The 9,700-nt window shown below is 37.3% G+C and overlaps 1 pseudogene; it reads right to left on the bottom strand.

The window, feature by feature from the left end:
- Positions 1-1,068: 1,068 nt before the first annotated feature.
- On the bottom strand, positions 1,069-3,779 carry LOC102020127 (annotated as a pseudogene).
- Between the last annotated feature and the right edge of the window lie 5,921 nt (positions 3,780-9,700).

The following is a 9,700-nucleotide window of genomic DNA, read 5'->3' as shown; positions in this document are numbered from 1 at the left end:
CAAGAGCGAAAAAAGGGAGACGCAAGCCTCTTTCCTCCCTTGTAGGCAGGAGACCTGCTCCAAGGTGAGAAAAGAACTCACATCATGAAAAATCCTTGTCCTGTATTTTTCTTTCAATACTTGTAAATGATAGGATTCACTAGTTTAGCCATGGATATTACATTATACTGTGATTTAAAAGTAAATAATAAATGGGAAAGTGGCCAAGATTTGAACAATTTACAATGACTAAGATAAATGAAAATATGCTCAGAGAATATATTTTTCAGTGAAATAAAAATATAGAGCACTATTTTAATCTCTCATGTTTTGATAGACTAAAAAGCTTCATGTTACCTTATGTTATTAAGGATATGGGGAATATAGTTTTCCTGTGGATGGAAGTATAAATTGGTACAAAATTTTTAGAGAGCAACTTGTCAGTAACAATCAAGTAACTAAATATATAAAACTGCTGACAAATTCTACTTTTAATTTAAGTATCACATAGAAACACTCAAAGTGTTGGAAAGGAATGTTTATTACCACTTTGGAACATCAAAACCTTGTAAAAATTTAAATTTCCATTAGTATATCAATCATAGTACAAGTGTATCGATATACTCATTGAATAGAATAAACTTCAGTTGTATATTCTGAAATAGATGTTGAATATATGTTATTGAATTAAAAAGTAAATTTCATGTTAATACATGTGGTATAATCCTATATTTGTGTTTATTCTACATCTATGTATCTGTCTGTTTATCTGTCTGTCTGTCTACCCATCTATTCCTGTCTGGAAATCTGGAAACACACACCAAGAATCAGGAAGATTAACCAATGAAGGTTTTCACATTATAATTGTACATTTCTTATTCTATTTTTAAGTTACAGTTTATTTATTTATTTAAATTATCAGAGATGACTCACTTTGTTTCATCTCATTGCAACTCAGATGAAACAAATTTGGTGAATATATAAGTGAATAACGTTCCATCCACACATCTAAGGTAAGTCATCTTTTTCTACATGAGAATTTGCATAGGTCAAAGACATCTGCTGTGGCGAATTGTCTGCATTCCAGGCCTAGAAGCCAAAGCTCCACTTGTAACTGGTACATTCTCTTCTGATCTGATTTGGTTTCATTTCTTCAGGAGCTACATTCAGCACACTGATTGAACTATACTCCAATACACAGGAACATGTCTGGGTAGAGTCTAGAATAGGTGAAACAGGCAGAAACTTTGTAATTATAGATGTGTAAACTGGAGACCAATTAGACTTGCTGGGAATTTTTTTTTTTTTTTTTTTTTTTTTTTTTTTTTTGCCGTGGCCTTGAGTACACTGTGAGATTGTCTTGATCAGAACTTCCAGAGAAAGCGCTGAAAATCTTCGCATTTTCTGAATTTGGTTGGTCAAAGGTCATCATATTTAAAATCTGTTGCTTTAACCAGCTGGCTCATTCTTATGCCTTTCTCTCCAACCCTAGGCAAATAGCGATTCTGTAAAGCTTTGTCTTTCTTTCTCAAAGTTCTTTCTTTGCTCTTTAAAAAGGGACCATTCTTCTTTAAGGAGTTCTTTTCTTCCAACCGGTAACAGTCTCACAATGGTTAAGTGGTCTCATCCTCATGTGCAGTAGTAAGCTGCTGCTGTGAAAGTTGCTGCTGTATTTTGATACTGTTTTTACACTGTTGAATTTCTAACTCCAGTTTCTCAGTTTCTCGTTCATGGTCTTGCAGTGATATTATGTCTTCGTCGTTACAAATGTGCCTCTGAAACTTGGTTGTCAAGTTTTTCTGCATGGCTTTTCAAAATTCTCCACTCTTTTCTGATACTGTTTGTAAGTGGCTGTCTCACAGTTTCACAGGAAGGTTCCCGCAAACTCTCTCTGCTCAGTTCCCTGCGGTTTCTGCAACTTCAGAGATAACGGTTTCCGTAATCTCCTCTGCTCTTTCTCTCGGTTTCTTCTTTTGGGGAGAAAGAAGGGAAATCATTTCCTTTTTCACTTGCTGAAGAACCTTCTTAAATTCAGCATTTTCCATTAGAATTTGTTCCTGATGGTATTCGAAATCATTCAAGAGAATTTTATATGTTTCATCTTCCTTCCTGGCTTCTCTTTTACCAATCCTCCAGGAGCCCTCTTTTTCTGTCAGCTCTGCTCACACAGTTTAGAGCGTCCCTGGCTATTTTTTATCCTTTTTGTCCATAACAAATTGAAGTGGTCATTCCTTTAGTTTATTACAGTCATACTTTTTCTTTTCATACCATGATTATACTGAGTTGCTCGACTTGCAATGATAGTTTTGTAACTTTTGTACCTCATCCTTATTTTTCAGGAGCTGATGCAAATTCCTGCTCTTGCATTATGACTGTGTGTCTCTCTCCTGAAGCCTAATCATTTCCCTCCTGGAGGGTTCCAGTTGTTTCTTCAGTTTTGCCTAACAGCTCTGCAGATGGCCCATATCGCTTCCTGGTTTCAGATTCTGTGTTTCCACATTTTCCTGAGCTAGGAGATCCCTCCACTGAAGTACAAGTAGCTCTTTCATACACTTTAAAACAGCAACTATATTTTGCTCTCTTTGGTTCTTTCCTTTTGAGTTCTTCATACAATGAAGGAAACCCAAAATAGTCAATTCCTGATCAAGATGTGAAATACTTTGTTCAATACTCTCTTTTGTACAAAAGGCACTGAAAAAATACTTTGTTCAATACCCTTTTCTGTGCAAAAGGCACTGGTACATTTTTTGATAAAGGTATTAAAGAACATAGCACTTGCTATGAGTATAAACTTGATGGAGACATCTTCGTTTCTGGGATATATTGAGAAGTACTTTTGCTTTCTGAGGAAATAGTTCAGCACTGAAATGTGTAGCCAGCTGCTATCACTCTTCTATGTAGGCATCTCCTTAAAAGCAAATGACAGAATAACTGCTTTGTCAGAAGGAGTCATTCCACAGGCTCAGCTGTGGGCTTCTGCCTCCCTCCCACCAAACCTGGCCACCTTCCCTTAAAATTCATAATAAAAATAAAAACAAAAGAACAAGATATTCTGAGAAGAAAATTGTGACATTGTAATTAAAGCCTACATTGTTCAGTATAAGGAAGAAAAATATAAAAATATAACATATATACAGAATACATAATTCTAGTCTGCAGCAATGTAAAACTAACAAACTAAATATCAGCTTAAAATTACAGAATAATAAATACTTGGGTGTTAAATGTGCTTATTTCTGGGATCTAAGATTTGAAAATTATGGGTATTTTACTTGTATTTCTCAAATATTGCATAATGAGCCAGAAATATATAAAACTTTTAGTGAAGGTAAAATGTTTGTGAAATAACTAATTTACATGAAGTGCTGTTTTAAGTATTCCAAGAGTGGGATATAAAAATAGATGGTTAACATTTACAAACAGAATCCACAATTTCTCAAGAAGTTTGCATTGGATAACGGTTCCCGGTGTTGACTCTGGAGCCAGGTTATTGGGGATCACCATCCATGAAGTCACATCCATAAGTGTAAATATGTAAATGTCTTACAGTTGCCATGACAACCACAAAGGAGGAGAAAGGTACCAACCCCTACTTCCCCCATTTCATTCTCTTGCAGCTGTGGAGGTCAGAGATTGAAATCAGCATAGCTGGGTCAAAGTCAAAGACAAGCAGATTGGTGCTCTCCCTGGAAGGCCCAGGAGAAAAGAAGATTCCTTGATTTTTCCATATTTTGGAAATGCATTCCTTGTGTGGCTTGCTTCCTACCCCAACCGCCATCTTCAAAGCCAGTAAGTTTCATCTTGTTTCTGGTATCCCAGCTTGCCTTCTGTCTCTTTGTACTATGTAACCTCTGGCTTCTTTTTGCAGGGACGCTTGTATACTACATCAAGTGCTCACTTATGTAATACAAAATAATCTCCCTATCTCAACTTCCTTAGCTAAATCAGAGTTGCTAGGTCCCTTTCCCACATGAGGTATTATACACAGGCTCTAGAATTAGAATGAAGTTATGCTTAAGGACCACTGCCCAGTTTATCGTAGTACAAATGCACTGAGGACAGAGTCTTGGTCCCAGTAAATGTTGGCTAAATGCTCATCACTCAAGGGGATTTGCAACAAGGACGACAAAAAGAGCAAGGAAAGTACTAATGAAAAGCATGGGAATTTAAAGGAGGCAATCTTCTTTTTTGACTGATGACATTATAGATGCATAGAACAATAGTAAATACTGCTGTGGATAAGCATTCACCAAGATTGGGAACCACAAGTTGAGGGGCTACATAATCCCTCTTTTCCTCCATCCATCCTTCCCCTATCCCTCCAACCACTTGTGCTCAAAAGAACAAGCTGCCATGATCTGCGTATATGGCTTTAATTTCTTTCTGTGTGACTAAGTTCTTTGACATTCTGAGTATTAACTTCCTCCTGTGGAAGGTGGAGATAGAAGGACTTCTTTCACAGTTTTAAAATTAAATAAATTAATGGATGGGAAGCTATTTTATGCAAGCTATCTTAGTCCACAAATATTAATTTGTATTGCAACTGAGTTGTTACGGTGGATCTTAAAAATTAAGATTTTTGAAGCTAAGCTATTTCTTCAGTGTCCTTGTGCCCAAGGCAAACTTTGATCCCATTCTGAAGACCAAAACATTTTTAATAGAACCAGATTTCCTACATTATTTCTGGGCCTCCAGAGGGGCCAAAGTCCAGCTAATTTTCTGGCTTTTGTTCCATTCCTTCTATAAATTGGAGGTTTTTTTTTTTTTAAATATTTTCTGTAGGCTGGAATAGATGTCCTCCCAATTTGGCCAAATCATGAGTAAATTTGCTTTTCCATTTTCTGGGACTTTCTCATATTCTTGGTGGAAGATCTGAGAAGGAATCCAGATAATCGAAGCCTAGATTCACAACTCTGATCCCTTCACAATACTGTTTATCCTCACATTACCATTACATGTTTGGAAACACTTTTATTCCCAGGAACACAGTGACAATTATCTTTAGGGTGTGATCACGTTGAAGATTCACTTTTCCAAAGATTCAGCCCATTACAGAAGCAGGTAAAAAGATCCTATGGCTGTTTGTGAAAGACAACCTTAATTCACAGCTTAGGCAACGGATTCACCCAGCTGTCAGATATGGGCAAAAGTATAAACCTGCCCTGGAGTAATCTACAGTGTCAATAGAACCCCAAGTGAGAATAAAGTAATCACTGTATCCCCTTATTTGATCTCTTCCCATATTTTCTTTCCTATCTTACAACTAAAACATTTTCATCAAAACTTATTCCACTATTTATGCAGTCTTCAGATATATTTTCAGTTTTTTTGGTCCTTCACAACTTTCTCATCCAAGACTGAAATGATTCCCTCATGAATTTCTTTGGAAAAAAAGTGGCTTTCTTGTCTCAATGGGTGGCTCAAAGAACCTTCAGTTTCTTAGAAGATCTCTCTGAAATTGTTAGACAAAAAATTATGACTTGTATACTCTGCTGATTTGGCAGAAGTACTTATTTTTGTCCTTGTGGATTTTAGAAGAGAAAACCCTCTGCCGTTTTAAACTCTGGGTTGCAGTTATTAAGGAGATGGTCTCTGATTCTCTTTGTGTAGAAATTAACGATTCAGGTTACCTTGAAGTGGTTAATGAAACGTGAGGCGTAATGAATGGTGAAGGTGATTGTGGACTTACACTGGAGCGTTACAAGAGCCCAAATCAATCTTTATTTCTACAGTGATGATGAAAGTCCTATATTTTCCCACCTTTTTGGCAGTGGCTAGTAGGGGGGAGAATCTTGTCACATGTTAAGTGTGGATGATGGCATTTTCTTCCCTTATCCTTAAGGAAGAAATTGATTCTGCGTTATACTGCTTATGGATTCTGGGTTATACTGCTTATACTGCAGTGACTAGTAGCGGGGAGAGTCTTGTCACATGTTAAGTGTGGATGATGGCATTTTCTTCCCTTATCCTTAAGGAAGAAATTGATTCTGGGTTATACTGCTTATGGATGAGAGGTCTTGGGTGTATTTTATTATGCCCTCTCCCTAAAGACTAGGCCAAACAACATCTATAGTTTACAGAAAATGAACAAGTCTCTGAATAACTACAGCTCACTTCTTCTCTGATATGTATTGAAGCCTGTGTGCCTTAACCCAAATAAGTCTGCAGCCCCATCTAGTTTCTATCGAGGAGAACATGCTGTTTATCCCACTGGGATCCAAGTAGTAAGAGCAGAAGAAAAAATAAATTAAACCCATTTATTAGACCCAGGCATTGGTGACAAATTGAGAGTGAGTCTTATATTTTAGTTTTTCTTCAAAAAAAAAAAAAAACTCTACAAAAGTTACATTATCATATACTTAATCAATTGAATAACAGATGGTGGTAAGAAAAAGTAAAGGATGGTCTATAAATAAACTCTCTAGTATAATTTGATATAAGAAACGTTTTTATAATGTGATATATATGTATCTTACTTAGATAATATATGAATTTATCATAATAATACAGGAGTTAAGCATTTTGAAGATTAAAAATGTTTTCACATGGATTGTATCGTTTTAACCTCTTCAACAGTGAAAATCATCCCATTGTACAGATTAAAGAACTGAGGGGAAGGTGGTTCCATCTTGTTGACGATCTCCGCACCACTCAGTCTTAAAGCACCATGTACATCATGCTGCTATGGTTTTGAGATCAACATGGCAGTGTGTTCTTATGGAAGCACCTCCTGCAGGAAGGAAGTAAAGTCACAGTTGATTGTTTCCTGTACCATTGTGATTTCTTGTTCTCATGACTAAATGGGGCTCCACACTGCAGATGGTGTCTTGGAAGAAAGACAACCGAGCTGGCAAGTAAGCAGTCCCCTTTATGTGTAGATTTCATAAGGCAAAGGATGTCTGGGCACCTGGGGTATAGCTGATGGCAAAATGAGACATTTACTGACATGAAGTTCTTTAATTGCAGCAGTTACACTGTGTGTGAGTGTGTGTGTGTGTGTGTGTGTGTGTGTGTGTGTGTGTGTATGTCACATGTGGCTGTCTATAAGAGTGTAAAAATATAGTCTTGAGGATGGCCATTCCCAAAGCTTCTTTAAATGCAAATTTGTGAAATATATTGATGTGCCAGTGATCACAAAATATTTACGTTTCTCTGACGAAACACATCATTTGTTAAAGAACTTTGCATAAATGTGATGCTTTATGTCCAGGGTGCCCTGAGTAAATATTTTAAATAAGTTTAGCAGATGGCAGAATCTGGCACATTGTGATCTTATTTATTTTTAAAAATGGAGGGAAAAGTCTTTTTATTGATCAAAGCACCTGAGCATGTGTGTAAGCACGTGCCTACACGCGCACATGCACACACACACACACACACACACACACACAGAATTACAGCATTAGCTGTCTATGCAGTGGATGCCTAGTTCTGACAGTAAAATATAAACACTAGCAGTGAAGCCAAGGAACAGCACATTTGATCAGGAAGGTGGATGACAGAGGTGCCACAGTGGGCACTAGAGCTGTCTTTGTCTGGGTTCAGCCACCAGCTGTGGGTCCTCCTGGTGGCACTGCCTGCACAGTTCGTAATGAGTTACTGCATCCCAGACAAAGCAGCAAATATGGCACATTAGGAAATCTATTAGAGAAAATTTTGCTGCTGAGCTACCTTTCTATTCTGAAGAGATTATCAATGAGTCAAGGGATGTTTCTTTTAAAAAGGTTAAAATAGAGACTTCCTGGGGAAGCCAAGGTGATTTTTATCAATGATCCAAAGGCTGACAGTCAGTTGTCAACACAGACAGGGACCATCAGAGTCCTCCCCTCCTGCAGAAAGGTCCTTGCAGTAACACATGAGTGGGCATTGGTATCCAAAGGAACAACAGAACCTAGATTATGAAAATGGTTTGCATTACAGGTGACTGGTCCTTAACGCCAATATTATTAGCATAAATGGCAGAAGATGATCCTGGCAGGCATGCATCAGGAAAAAATGAAAAATATCAGTAAAGACAGCTTCTGAGAAATCAAGGCCTTGTGGACAAATGTACTTCATCTTCCTGATGGAAGGAAAGTCTCACTGTTGGGCATGCGCCACCTGAAAGGTAATGTGATTGTTCTTTTCACATCGTTCCCTATTTTATCTTCTCAAGAGTTCTGAAAGATGAATATCTTGAAGACTATTTCTCAAGAAAGAAATTGAAAAAGTGACAATTCAAGCAAACCAGATCATTGTGTCTAAAAATTCTGTGATGTTTCTAATGCATCATAATTCTTGGATTGAAGTACATCCTTCAAGGTGATGTCCTTGTTGTTGTTGTTTTTTCTCTGATAAGTATTTTTCAATTCCTACAAGGAAATGATGAGATTGTAGTGAAGCTCTTTAAAGTTTAGGTAGGATTTCACACCCTAGAAAGAGGTGATGGAACCCTGGTCATATGTCTTAAATGTCTTAGTTTCTGCTATTCCATTTACACTCTCCAGCTGCTTTGACCTCTGTGTCTTCTCTTCCTCCTCCCCTTTCTTCTGTCTCTTAGTGCTAATACTTGTAGCATTAACTTGGCTTAGCAGACAACAATATATAATTTGAGGCTATGAAGCAAAAATTTGACCTTTCTTTCTCTTCCTTTGTAGAAGGAAGTCTCTAATTTTTTTGTGTATGTGGAAGATAAACCAAGTTCGCAAAGTTCCTCTGGGACTATCATTCATCAGACATTTATTGAACACTTGCAATTTGCTATAGACAGTAGAGGAAGCACAATCATTTCATGTACATAGGAGAGGAGAATTAGCACTTTATTCTCATATTAAAATAACAGGCGTTCTACTTTTCAGATGTTCAAGAAACAAATCTACATGGAAGTAAACAGTAAGAAATATTACTTTAGCACTAAAAATAAGCAAAGTGCAAGCACTATGCAATGTAAACAGAGATGATTTATTTGAATAGAAATGAGAAGCTTATTTGGTGGAGGAGGTCACTGATCATCTGCTAGGTCAGAAACATTTTCTTCTGCTTCTTTTTATGATGATTTTGAAAAATAATAGGATGAGTTCTTTTCATCTTCATTGTTATAATTTCTTTCATTTTCCTTATTTGCTTTCCTTTCGCAAATTTTTCCTACTTTATTTTTTAAAAACGCCTTTAAGTCACCATATAATTTTCAGCATTTGTCATTGGCTCTTTTTTTTTGTCCTGGTACTGGGAATCAATCTCAGGACCTTGTGCTTGCCAGGCAGGCGCTTGTGCTGCTGAGCTATATCCCCAGGCCCATTTTCAGTATTTGGTGTTGGGGCTGGAGCAGGGAATTGAGAGAGGGCTGTGGTTAAGTAGAACACACTAGAGACGCTCTCAGTCTCAAGACACTGAATCCTGGAAATATGCAAATATGATGGCTGCTCATGGGTGCCCCAGTTCTGAAGCCACCAATGGTCTGGGAGCAGGATGTTCCAGAATGCATGTTGCTTAAGAGCATCAAACATCTCTGATGGACACATTTCATAAGCAAGACTTAGTGGCAAGATGTGGATCCAGGGATACTAGAGGAACCTAGCTGAGCCCCAAGTTTTATTTAACATATGGTAATATTCCTTTTCAAAAGCCATCATTTTCTTTATTAATCCTCTACCCAACGCCATATTCTTGACACCTTGAAATGTTTTCCTATGACATTTATTATTTCCACAAGCATTTATTTAGCAGCTATTATGAACTAGGT

The sequence above is a fragment of the Chinchilla lanigera genome, unplaced genomic scaffold (assembly GCF_000276665.1).
Source record: "Chinchilla lanigera isolate Chin_1 unplaced genomic scaffold, ChiLan1.0 scaffold00086, whole genome shotgun sequence".
In the NCBI taxonomy this organism is placed as follows: domain Eukaryota; kingdom Metazoa; phylum Chordata; class Mammalia; order Rodentia; family Chinchillidae; genus Chinchilla; species Chinchilla lanigera.
The sequence above is the reverse complement of the archived record's forward strand: the minus strand, read 5'-3'. Positions and strand labels throughout refer to the sequence as shown.